The 14,342-nt window shown below is 31.8% G+C and overlaps 1 long non-coding RNA gene across 1 annotated transcript; it reads left to right on the forward strand.

Annotated features, from left to right (window-relative positions):
- Window positions 1-6,115: 6,115 nt before the first annotated feature.
- On the forward strand, window positions 6,116-7,370 carry LOC125664906 (uncharacterized). Its single transcript, XR_007366102.2, has 2 exons — window positions 6,116-6,461; window positions 7,299-7,370. It is a non-coding gene; the product is annotated as an uncharacterized LOC125664906 (long non-coding RNA).
- The last annotated feature ends 6,972 nt before the right edge of the window (window positions 7,371-14,342 follow it).

The following is a 14,342-nucleotide window of genomic DNA, read 5'->3' on the forward strand; positions in this document are numbered from 1 at the left end:
ATTTGGAAAAATTCTAGACAAGTCTGTCACAAAGTGGCAAAATAGGTGAATTGTTTTTAAAGCTAGTAAAGCATCAATGAATATTTCTCTATACGTGTTATTTATGATAAATGAATGTTTCTCTGGATTTTGATTCAAGTATATTTCATAATTTTAAAAAAACAACTTGCATTTAAAGATTCCAATCCAGGGTGATATATCTCTTTGCTCCAACTTCGAAAGAAATAGTAGTGGACTCTATCATCGGGTTCAAATGTCTGAAATGATACACATACATCTGCAATTCCAAAATCTGTTTTCATTGGCTCAATAGTTGGTTGGTTGCTTGTCTGTTTGTTTTACGTCCCATCGAGAATTTTTCTTTGAAATACCACCAGTTTAGACCTACTGCTTAGCGCCTGCGGTCTTAGCAGTGAGGGTTCTTTAACGTACTGAACGTTTGCCGCCGACACTAGACCTCCGTTTTTAAGGCATACCCGAAAACCCCGAGATTCTTGCATCTAAACTCTGAGCGTTTGGTGAAAGAGCAATATAGGTCCTAACTACCTATGTTTACGTTTGACGTCTCGATCAACAGTAAAAAGAACCAAAAGACTTTATGATGTTCTCTACCGAATTTGTTTTGTAGATTTACAAATCAGGCCGGAAAACAATATAAAAAAACCAATTGTGTCAACTCAAAGAATATGTATAGCAACCAATGACTATAGAGACAGAAATACACCTAACAAATAATGGGGAAATGATGATAGTTGAATGTTTCTTGATGTATATACCGGTATGTCTGTTTGTACAGGGAGTCAACAGGAAGCACGCGGCATTGTTAAATTATTAATTATGAAAGCATATATATATTTCTCTTCGAGGCACGTTAAAACAAATTATGTATCCGACCATACCTCTAGGTAAGGAAGCTGTCGATCCAGCCACTCAATGTATTCTCTTCCATCTTTGAACTCCGGCACTAAAGCCTCGTGCTCCTGGTCACCATACAATACCGCCTGTTCCCTCTCGCTTATTTTCATGTTCTCTGATTGGAAAACAATATAGAAAACAATATTGTGTCAACTCAAAGAATATGTAGAGCGCTTGTGAATCTGTTTTCACTTCTGTAGAAACGATTATGACGTCACAATGTCATGAAGTTTCTGCATGCAATCGCCGTCATAGTGACGCAGCTGATAGTGACGTTGTTTATTATAGGATTAAACATTCTTTTTGAAGAATTTATCGATGTGTAAACTCCGGACATTTTACTCACAAATTGAATAAAAGTGCGAAGCACTTTTATGTTAAGTTTGTGAGTAAAATGGCCGGAGTTTAAACATCGATAAATTCTTCAAAAAGAATGTTTGATTCTTATAATTCCAATTCATTCACTTCATTAACAATTCCAAAAATTTGAATAGTTTCCCTGCACTATGTTATTTGTTTTCAGGCGTGTATGAATACATCGCGTTTTCGGATTTATTGATGTGTAAACTCTTGTTCAGCTTTATTTTTGTCCAATCAAAACACTTGTAATAAATAACATTGGAATTATATGATAATCAAAATTATAACTTTGAATAGACTAAACCTACATGTACTCCTAATGTATGTAGTATATATATTTATACATAATTTGCTCTTTCTACCTACCTATAAAGCTAAGTCTACCTAAAGTGCTTTCCAACACAGGAACACATAGATCTGCTTCTCTGCATTTTGTTCGTCATTGTTGAGAATCGATGTCTAAGCCCGGGTTGGGTTGGTGTTGTAGAGTAGAACCCCTCAATAGGTCCCTCCTCTGGAAAATCGACTTTATGCCTGGTCATTCAGTATTACTTTAGGAAAATCTAGAATAATGGAGGATCGATCAGAGGGATATTTACGACCTATGTTGAAAATCTATTCACTATCAGATTAATCGTCTATCATCGAGCATAAATGTCCCTTTAATATATTCATTGTATACATAACAAAGGATAATGAACTATTGGGAATGATTTAAATCAAAATAAATATTTATTGTTAAGTAATGATGAAAATGATGATTAGAGGCTGCTAGCTGACCCTTTTCCACTTTAGACTTTTTTTGAAGAGTTATCTGCCTTTCGTAAAATAAGAAAAATCTTATATTCTAAAGATTTGTGCAAGAGGACTAAATTTAATTTCATAAAGAGAAAGTGTGTGTGACTTTTTACCAAGAGCTTTGCCTTAAATATTTCAATAAAACATGCTCTTACCATAGACTTTCAAGTGTAAAATTCTAGGTGAAATAAATCAAGCAGTAATCAAGCTTTTGAAAATTCCTATGGTGGATTGTTTTTATTTGATGAACCCTTCAAACCGATACCGTGATTACAAAAGGCATCCATTTACTAGATACGATATATGGTCGGTATACATTAAATAATTAAACTTTTTTTTTTAATTATGTGTTTAGTGTTAAAGTAAAAATACACTCCTTCTATTTTTTTTTTTCATTCTGGGTGTTTAATAGGTTCCACTATAACTTTAGTCGTGTAATACACAAGAGTAGGATATACGTGTATTACTAAACTCTTTGTTTTAATGCATCAAAATCCGATATAATGAATTTAAAAATCTATAATTTCAAATTATTTAATCTATTCTTACTAATTCTACAATTCGCTATCACGAATTATTGATTACGAAAGCCCTTTTAGTACCTATCAAGAATATATTTCTAATTTGAAATAACTAATTTCAGAATTCGTTATTTCGATTATAATTCGTTATTTCAAACATTAAAACTCGTTATAACGGATTACATTCGTTATAACGAATTTATAAACTTCGTAATAACGGATTGCAAAATTTGAAATAACGAATTCAATTTGAAATAACGAATTCCGAAATTCGTTATATCAAATTGCATAATTCGTTACAACAAATTCTAATAACTTTGTACTGATGAAAAGGTGAAGATTACGAACAGTCATCAATCTGACAACTCCTATAAAGAATACAAAATTAAGAGTTGGGCAAACACGAACAGGTGAATATACCAGAGGTGGGATCTTGCAACATCTTCATCCGACTACATTTTTTAACTACTTGTTTTAACAAATTGTATTAATTTGTTTTAATGAATCAAAATCCATTTAATGAATTGAAAAATTTATAATTTCAAATTATTTAATATATTCTTACTAATTCTGCAATTCGTTATCACGAATTATTTACTAATTTGATATTAACGATTTTATAAATTGTTATATCGCATTTGACAATTTGATATAACCATTTCTAAAATTCGTGTTTTCAAATTTAATTCGTTAATATAAATTTTGAAATTTGTTATAACAAATTCAACAAATTTGTTATAACAAATTTAATCCGTTATAACGAAATTAAAAGTTTGAAATAACAAATTAAATCTGTAATAACGAATTCTGGAATTCCTTATTTCAAATTCAAAAATATTTTTTGATATGTCATAAATGGGCTTCCGTAATTGATAACTTGATATCAACGATTTTATAAATCGCTATATCCAATTTGACAATTCGATATAACCATTTTTGAGATTCGTGTTTTCAAATTTAATTCGTTAAAACAAATTTTGAAATTTGTTATAATAAATTTAATCCGTTGAAACGAATTTAAAAGTTTGAAATAACAAAATAAAATCTGTAAAAACGAATTCTGGAATTCGTTATTTCAAATTCAAAAATATTTTTGATAGGTCCTAAATAGGCTTCCGTGTGTAGTTAATAAAAATGTAGTTGGATGAAGATGTCGCAAGATTAGGGAACTGATCCCATCTATGGTATATTCAGGGGTCCGTGTTTCCCAACTATCTATTTTGTATTGCTTACAGAAGTTATGAAATTTATCAGTGTTCGTTAACTTCACCTTTTCATCAGTACAAGTTTTTAAAAAATTGTTGTAATGAATTATGCAATTTGATATATAACGAATTTCAGAATTTGTTATTTCAAATTGAATTCGTTATTTTGAATTTTGAAATCGACCGTTATTACGAAGTTTACAAATTCGTTAAAACGAATTTTATCCGTTATAACAAATTTTAATATTTGAAATAACGAATTAAAATCGAAATAACGAATTCTGAAATTCGCTATTTCAAATTAAAAATATATTTTTGATATGTCCTAAATGGGCTACCGTAGGTTTCGTAGGTTGATTGATTGATTAATCATTGTTTAACGTCCCGCTCGAGAATATTTCACTCATATGGAGACGTCACCATTGCCGGTGAAGGGCTGCAAAATTTAGGCCTATGCTCGGCGCTTATGGCCTTTGAGCAGGGAGGGATCATTATCGTGCCACACCTGCTGTGACACGGTACCTCGGTCTCATCTGAAGGACCGCCCCATTTAGTCGCCTCTCACAGGCACTCGACGTTTTAAATATCTATAATAAAAAAAGTGTCTTCCTGTAAATATAATATTCACAATGTTACAGGAAGACAATTGTTTTTAAATAGATATTTTTAAAAACGTCGCCTCTTACGACAAGCAAGGAGTACTGAAGACCCGTTTCGCAGGATACCGCTTTTTAAAGGGTATCTATAAGAACAGCACATTTCAATAATGAAAACAAAGAAATAATTCAAGTTCACTCTTTAAAGTTGTTGCTAAAGACGGCAGGCTTTTTTTTAAAAAAAAAAAAGAAAAAAAAAAGCTATGCTTGTTAGTGTGACGTTGTTAACGTTAAATTGTTGTTTTATTGTGATACCATGCTGATGTTACAGTCCTACAACATTCAAATGTTGACTATCTAGTAGTTTGATATTCGAAGCGTTAAAAGTAAGAATTTTGATTTTCAAATGTAAAGAACTGATCTGAGGACTATAAACTGAGGATGTATACTTTTAGTCTATATTTCAAACCCAACTACCCTTTGAAATGATATTCATAAACAAATAAAATTTTCAGTATATGTTTGCAATTATTTTTTTTTTTTTTATAAACCAGTAGTTTCTTCAAGTGATATGAGCTAGATAAATCATAAGATATGTAAATAGTCAAAATTTTAACTTAAAGACTATTCTCAGTTTATGGTCTTTAGGCCTGGTTAGCAAAATTGAGAATAACATTTCAGTCAACCGGTTGCTTATTTAGATAATCCGAAGAATTCTATAATATATTTGACATGGTATATTATATAGCCTATATATCAGTGTGCAAAGAATCCGGGATTTTTCTGTTTTACAAAATGTGTTGTTTAAATCAACTCTTTTTTTTTTATTGATAAAGTTGAGATTTTGAAAATTGAATTAACACGCCATTTCACGTGATGGGTATCATCAGTAGTTGTCATGAAAACTTTTCAAGAGAAAACATATTCCATGTGTACCGTACTTCCAGGTTGAAAAAAAAAAACTTGATCATATCAATGATATCACATTTGGTCCTTTGGTAACATATTTGAATTGATCTTTATCTGGAAATTTTACACGTCTTTGAAGTCAAAGGCCCTCCGAATGTCTGGGTCCTGAATTTTGATATGTACAGTAATAAAGAAAGGACGGCCATTTTTAAACGTCTGTGTGAGCTATGATAGAAGCGATATGATTCGATGACACAGACGTACATAAAAAGTCATTCTCTCATCAGAGGGCATGTTACGCAAGCTTCGCTTACACCTCTCAAACTCTCCGCCGAGGCCTCATTACATCTCCAATTTCACGCAGTACGTTTGTATATTGTGAGTCCGCGATTATCACGCGGGCAAATCATCTCTAAAGTAGTTCGTAGTTAAAGCATGAAAACATCGACATTAAGAGCATTAATTTAAAAGTATGGATTTTATTTTAAACACAAAATGATCAAAAAATCATAATTAAAAGTAGGGAAACTCTGTTCAAATCATAGTGTAAAGTAATGAAGTTGATGTTTACGTTCTTGTTTTGAACTGTCTACGTTTGACGTTATGTTTTTTCGTCATTCTACAGTGACGCCACACAGTATACGCAACCTAAGAAATCGCTATCCCATAGTGCATAAATGGAAGAGTTTGGTTTCAATCGTAACTACTCGGCTATTAGTCTCGTGCAACCAGACGCTCTGCTTTTTCCGTAAATATCCGAAGAGCTCGTCAGAGATATACGGAGACAGCCGAGTGTCTGGTTGAACGAGACTACTCGGCTATTTCCGTAACCGCAAATAACTTACCGGTTACGGAAAAAGACGAGCGCGTGATCCGATAGTCTAAATGTAGGTCACCTACACGTTTGTCAATACAGTGTTCTACGAGACAAGTGGGGAGTAAAACAGCTTGTTGACCTAAGCTAGTGTAGCAGCCAATTTCTACATTTAAATTTTTGCGCCAATTTGTACACGTTATCCGCGCGCTACGTCATAGTTTTTAGGGCACATATATTTTTTTGTGTAAGCACGAGCTCGCTGCGAAGAATGTGAGTATTATGTTCCTGTTTCACTGGACATTGTACTGAACTGCCGTTTCCTAGAGAAACTACTTATTCGGTAAGACAATGATGAAAATTAGCACATTCCATAGATTTATTTGAAAACGTGTATTATTTGAATTGATAGTGTATAAAGCATGTTCTCTGAGTAAACACATGTGTATGTAGTTCATGTCCCGAATATTTATGCAAACTATGTTTACAGAATTACAGTATTGTGCAATATAATTCAATGTTAGTATTAAGATATAATTCCAATGTTACTTATTACAATTGTTTTGATTGGACGAAAATAAAGCTGAACAAAAGTTTACACATCAATAAATCCGAAAACGCGATGTATTCATACACACCTGAAAATAAATAACATAGTGCGGGGAAACTATTCAAATTTTTGGAATTGTTAGTAAAGTGAATGAATTGGAATTATAAGAATCAAACGTTCTTTTTGAAGAATTTATCGATGTGTAAACTCCGGACATTTTACTCACAAACTTAACATAAAAGTGCTTCGCACTTTTATTCAGTTTGTGAGCAAAATGTCCGGAGTTTACACATCGATAAATTCTTCAAAAAGAACGTTTAATCCTATAATATATATGACATATAGTAAGACCATGCGTAGATTATTTTTGCTCATAAGGTGAAAACTAGTTGCACTCAAACTTTTTGTAACTTCAGGGGCAATAACTCTGTTTTGTTGTGCAATACAGATGCTCTTTATATTTATTGTAATTTATATCAGAGTACTATTTGTTTGGTGCAGTCTGTGTTATAAACAGCAATTTTCTGTATTGAACTCAGTTTTTGGATAGTTTGAATTATTATTATACATGATCATATGTGTTGTCAGTATCAATTCACTGTTTACAATTATTGTTTTGTTTTATTACAGTATATCGTATGAAGTTGAGGAAGTCACATGATGCCAATCATTGACTTAAGAATAAATTTTCCAGGCATACGCATAGACGATTTGTTTCTATTCATTATGGACGGTGGCCAGTACAGCTAGTGATCCGATTGAGTTTGGTTTGTTAGCAAACGAACTCTGACGGAAGTTTGCTATCAACGCTTGAAATCACGTGACAATATGATCACATGATATAAACAATCATTCTCGTTTCCTTTTCTTTTAAAGGTTTTGGCAATAGGTGGTACATCAGGCTCTTTTCATAGCCCATTGACTCTTTGATAAGTACATGTACATATTTACCATTTAGCTTGTCTCTTATTTTACAAGTTTCATCGAATTTTACAGCCTTTCTTACTTTTGATTCCATGTTTACATTTAAATCTCCACCACGTAAGTGCCCTACATTCATAGGCATATTACGAAGCTTCAATTTAACTGCATCAAAGGCATTTCATAATATGACAAAATATTTAGTCCAAAACATGAATGTTGGATATTAGAAACTTTTACAAGATATCTGTAAAAATCCGTTGACAGAGGTGTAGTGCGAGTAGCATACGGAACTCTGGGTAAAGAATGGTAAAGAGTGTCATGTTAGAGTCACGTGATATGGGTGTGCTTTGAAATATACATAGGACTAGGAGGCTAACGACATCTGCCCACATTAAAATTAAAGTGGCGTAAATACAAGTTATTTATGCCTTGAGGCATATCAGATAATCTCTCTCTCTCTCTCTCTCTCTCTCTCTCTCTCTCTCTCTCTCATACTGCATTTAACTTTGTGTTTTTGAAAATCCCTGTTGTTTGTTTTTTACCACAACACTATAGATGACATACGGAGAAGTTATCCGAGCATCTAAACGATGGTGTATGAAATACATTCATTTCTTTTATTTTGAACATTGAACATGCATAAAAATGACAACAAAACCGAAAATAAACGACCAATATCTTACAAAGATATTTAGCAGATGTAGATATAATCGTATAATGATAGTAAAAATATGAGAATGACGGCAGAGTAGAGATTTAAAGATTACATATTATAGGCTGTTCTTAATTTAAGAGCTTTACGAATAAATTTTCCTAAGTTCTTTACATTGTTCGCGCTTAATAATTGTACGAACATGGAATACATTTTCACTAATTTAGCTCAAATCTGGCAATATACAAGACATACATTATGCATGTGACGTATTCATTCCCTATAATTATTATGATTGCACTTTGTATGATATATTATCTTTTTACTTCATACATATTGAGATATCATTATCAATTATCATATACGTTGTAATCTCTTAGTTGATCATTATGTGACATTATATGTCCCTTGTATCTTAAAAGAGAGGGTTTATTCAGGCTCTGCCTAATGCCTAATCCTATTATGTTATACATGATAAAACACTGTTTAATCTTTTTAAAAAATACAGGACATACTAACAAAAAGTGGTATTCATCCTTGATTTCAGTAACGTGTTTTTCAAAACCATTTTCACGTGGTACATTTTTATGCCTACCAGTTTCAAAGGATAAATTATGCGATAAAAACTTTATTTTGGAGATGCCCTTTTTGTACATATTTTAGGAATATATTTACCTAGGTAATATTGCAAGCAAATATTATCAACCAGATGTTTATAAATACTGGAGTAGTGCATTTTGATGCATACTGCATATTGCTGCATGTATGTAAATTTTGAATAATTTTAAAATGATCCTTCAATCGTTGCTGTATTATTGGCAAACAGAGATACCTGTATATTTATTCATTTTATTTTGTACAATTGTTTACATTCTGAAAAATCCCGAAATGTCTACCCCCCCCCCCCCCGGAAATGAATATCTAGTAAATATTCAATACCTACCATCTGCACAAGTTTTTTTTTAATGAATGAAATCGTCATTCTTATTGGCAATTGATTTTTATTCACCAGATTAAGAATAATCTCACCAGTGTAAAGTTAAATGTGTTTTGATAATATGATTGGCAAAATAGTCTTACTTTTCTGTATCATTTTTTGTTAAAATTATCGATTATTAACGACTCTTTATTTATTCATTTATCTATTATTATTATTTTTAAACATGCATGTTTTGCAGATTCTGAATTTTGTATATATCTTTAAAAGTGAAAAACCATACAACAAAACCCTGCAGGAAACTGTTTCTTTGCTTTTGCATTTGAAAAAATAAATCCCAGAAAGAAAAATATGGTGTATTTATATCCAGAAAAAATCAAAATCAAACTTTTAAAGTGTACAAAGGTCATATTCTATACCCATATCTGAACGAGATGCACGCTGATCCTCCATTTTCCTGTATTTAAATTTATATTTTCGATATTTGAATAGATAAAGATAAATGAAAAGTTCTGCATGCCTTTTCGCTGAATACCTAGATTTAAATTAATCGGCACTGTAAGACGATACGATTGCACATTGACGTCACCATAAAAGTGTCGCATCGACAGGACCGCAGCAAAATTGGCCACACATAGCGAGGTTTTGGACCACACAGCGAGAAATTCATCCAGGGCGACCAAATTTTCCTTACCTACATCAGAGTTGAACGGAGAGCTGGCACACCGAAAAATGGAATCTTCCAGGAAGTGTCATAGAATGAAGTGGGCGTAATTGGTGTTTCTGTTTATTTTACAAGATTTGGTAGCAGGGGGAGTTACCGTTAATTTAGACATTTATTGCAAGTGGCCACTTAATTAGAAATGGACAGAGACTACGGACGACTGTTCCGATTCACGAGTGACGGATATTGTTATATCAAATATGGAGGATTTGTTGATGATTGGGTTCTATGAACCTTCTCTTTCATTGATGTGAATTCTTTTATGTGTGAACCATTGATAATTGTGGTGTTAGATAGATGTTATCATGTTTATCTGTGAGGAATTTTAAAATATGGTAAGTTGTACAAGAAACTTTATGCAAGTGCTTCGTACCAAATAAATTATTAATTTGTAATTTAATTGATATCGTTACACACTAATCAAATTATTTATGGACCCATGGGATAATATTTTAGAGCAATAAAAGTCCAAATGAGATTGAATTTTTGTTGTTGTAATGCATTTTAACTTAATACCTAGATTTCGAATGGGAGAAATCTTGAAGCAACGGTGCGCATTCCTTGGCTCCATTTAAAATTATTTTCCCTTTATTCAACATGTTAAATAAGACTGAATGTTTAAGTCCCATATACTGTGCTATAGTATCCATGGTCAATAATTCACAAAAGAGTTGGTGCATTGAAAAAGATGAGATTTGAACCCCCAACGAACTAGAGGTACAATTCTTTACCTCTGCGTTACGGTGTCAAGCTCTGTATTGTTAAATTGAATGAGGAATATTGATACACAAAAGAAGAATTTTGTTGTATATTTATCACATACAAAGTATATTGTTAAATAGGAATCAAAATATGAAGAGAAATAGTGACATCTCGAACTTTTTAATGTAAGATTAAAAAATATCAAAGTTCAGGAAACCTCTCTAGCTAAATACAAATAAATAAAATATGATGATAAAGGTAAATATATAAACCTATCAGTTATACAGATGAATAAATCAGTCTTTCACCCATACTATTTTATAGTAATTTGGATTAAATTTATTATCGACACTATGGAAGTGTACGAGGTTCAGCTGTCGATGATGGTTTAAATATTTTAATCCAAAAATAAAGAGAAACAACCTTTGTGAACAGATTTTGTTATAATTTTTCTCGTAGCTGGGAATGATTCTGAATTTTCATAGAGTATTCATTATTTTAAATCTAATGATTAACATTTAAAAAAATAGTTTTGAGAGCATAAAAGGATTTTTTGTATTTTTTAAGGACCAAAAGCTTTTATCTATAGAAACAAAAAATAATTCTTAACTTTCATAATTTATTAAAAGATAGACAGTCATTTACAGTACTTGTAAAAACAATATTTACGTATATATATATATATATATATATATATATATATATATATATATATATATATATATATATATAAAGCTTGCATTTTGTGCTATGATATTTCTTTCATTGATACTTTCACCACCGGAGTTTGGTTAGAGAAATGAAAAAAAGAAAAGAAATGAATTAGGAAAAAATATTTTTATTGCATTATCAATAGTGAAATATTGTAATTTATTCATTAAGAAAAGTAAAAAAAAAAAAAAAAAAAAAAAAAAAGGGGGGGTATTTAAACATAATAGATATTAAACGTTCTGTAGTTGGACAACGACACGGGGCACTGGTAAAACAGGATTTTGAAGGAAATTTCTTTTCACTAATGCTTTGCACTCGTGGAGAGGTACTTTTAAAGAAATTCTATTTCTATGTATCCATAGCCTTGATAGGTGAGTGAGAACAGACGAAGTTACTGTAGACCTGTAAATAAATAGTGTTAACTACGAATACCGTGACATCAATGATACTAAAACGTATAGAAGTAAATAGTGCATTTCCGTGAACATGGCGGTATGACCTGTGATTGCTCTGCCGATAAAGCTAGGCTTAAAATTTAAATAACCAATTTCACAAAAGAACAAGTTCAGCTCACTCAGTTTATTTCACTCCAACCATGGAACACGAGGTACTTAAAACGTATATACATAATATAGAATTACATACAAACAGAGAGAAAATCAGGAGAACAGACAAATTATTGATTCGTATATAACTGTTGTACAGATACATAATCTCTGGAAGACATAAGTTCCCAATATGGTCTAGTGTTTGGGACAGAACACAACATACATCAGTTTATTGAAATAAAATCTTTGCGTAATTTGCACAATGCTTTACATTGCAGAATATAGTGAAATTCGTCTCCAATTTGGTTAAAATGGCATACTATACAATAGTTATAATTTCTTTAAATATTAATCCTTCTTTCTTCTTGGACAGGAAGGTGATGGTTGTGGTTCTAAACTTGATAAATATAATAGTGAAACACAGACTTGTGTCTGATATAAACTTGATAAATATAATAGTGAAACACAGACTTGCGTCTGATATAAACTTGGTTTATTAATTTAACTATATTTTTCTCGAAGCGAAACAATCGTTTTCTTTTAAGAAATTATATTTAACGACGAAAATTACTATATCTACAAATCTTAAACGAATACGTATTTAAAATATCTATAAATTCTCGCATATAAACGATAATTAAGACGAGTTAATCTTAGTTTGGTATAGTTTATCTTATTTTCACCCATTACGAAGATCACTTGAGAATACTAGAATTCTCCATATTGTTAACACTAGTTTAGTTAATCTTTCCTGGTCAAGGGTCACAAAGGTGAGAAATGTGGCGGCTCGCAAATCCTCTTTACTACTGCACTATACATATTATTTTTACTTACTTTATGCAGCAGATAAACTATTTAACACTTGTGAATTATAGTTTCCCTTTGCTAATTATAACTAACGATACTCTGTAACTTAGATTCATAGACAATATTTAACATAGTCTCTAATTAATAGTTGTAAACTACAGTTTAGATATAACATACAATCAATATTTATTTTCTTCATAAATGTCGTAAACGATTATTTACATTCGTGATCTATTGTTTACAATTCAAAAGTATCGTTAACAACAGTCATGAGTTTCGTATTTAATCATTGGTAAACCCTATAGATATGACTTCAATTTGAACATATATCTTATAGATATAAATACATACAAATATCTTTTTTAAAACCCACTGATACAGGTTGTCCTTGCTAGAGTGCATATATCGTTACAATTGCCACGAAGATACATGTGCTGTGAGATATAAGAAATTTAATTATTGCACAATGTAATTGAATATGATATTAACACGTGTGCTCTAACAAGTGGTAACCTGAGATTTAGAGCCGGGAAACTAATTCTTTATATTGTATAGGTATGTTGTATACATATAGTTACATTGAATTTGACTTTCAATAGATACCGTATAAGTATTGTTACCGTATAAGTTTTACATTATGACCCCTGGGTCGAGGCCTCTGCTGGTGGACTGTTAGTCCCCGAGGGTCTCTACAGCCCAGTAACTAAGTACTTCGTTACTAGCTTGGAAATACGGATGTATATTTAATTGCTGTTATAAAATTTAGAAATTCATTTCAAAATTAAGGATTATCTCCCTCATGCATAGCTCTTATCCTTGGACGAATTTGGCTCCACTTTTTTGACACGCTGTTTTTGGCTATATTTAGATCTAAAACTTCATAGTTATTTCGGATTTCAAACATTTCGGTTGAGCATCACTGAAGAGACATTATTTGTCGAAATGCGAATCTGGGCATCAAAATTGGTACCGTATAAGTTTTACATGAAGAATTTAGGGGGTAACGTCACACTATTGGGGTTATACCTATTTATCAAATATGGTGGTATTTTCTAATAAGTATTTTTCTCTGGTAAAATTAAGATGTACAAAGTCTCTGAGTATTTTTGTTTTATTCTGATATCTAGAATTGGTCGTATTCGAATATGCAAGGTGAATGTCTCGTGCATTAACTCTTCACAACAAATGTCACGTGGGCGTGAGTTTCTCACCAAGCTTAATGTTCTTGTAATTGTGCTATGTCAGTTTATATTTTATTAATCAATCCTCGAAATGGAAACGTTGTGCATAATATTGTAAAGTTTTGACAGCAAACATAATATACCGTGCTGATAACGTCATAACGATGCAGCGCCATTCATACTACACGTATTTAGAGCAAACTTGAGCCAGAGTTCGTTTGCTCACAAAGAGGTCTGTACGTAGGTGACGTAATGAGGCCTCGACGGGGAGTTTGGTATTTAGAGTTTCTTTTCTTCCTTTTTTTTTTTTTAACACATGTTGGGCGAGGACAGTTTATACTAGGCATGGATTAAGTTATTGACTTAGTTTCTAGTCGAAGTTTATACTATTGCTTTTTGCAAGTCTATGTGTACTTTCTAACACACTCGATATCGCTGTATGATTTTTCGTGACGTCACTGCTACGATCCATTTGCTCCTATCTTGTT

The sequence above is a fragment of the Ostrea edulis genome, chromosome 1 (assembly GCF_947568905.1).
Source record: "Ostrea edulis chromosome 1, xbOstEdul1.1, whole genome shotgun sequence".
NCBI classification, from domain to species: Eukaryota; Metazoa; Mollusca; class Bivalvia; order Ostreida; family Ostreidae; genus Ostrea; species Ostrea edulis.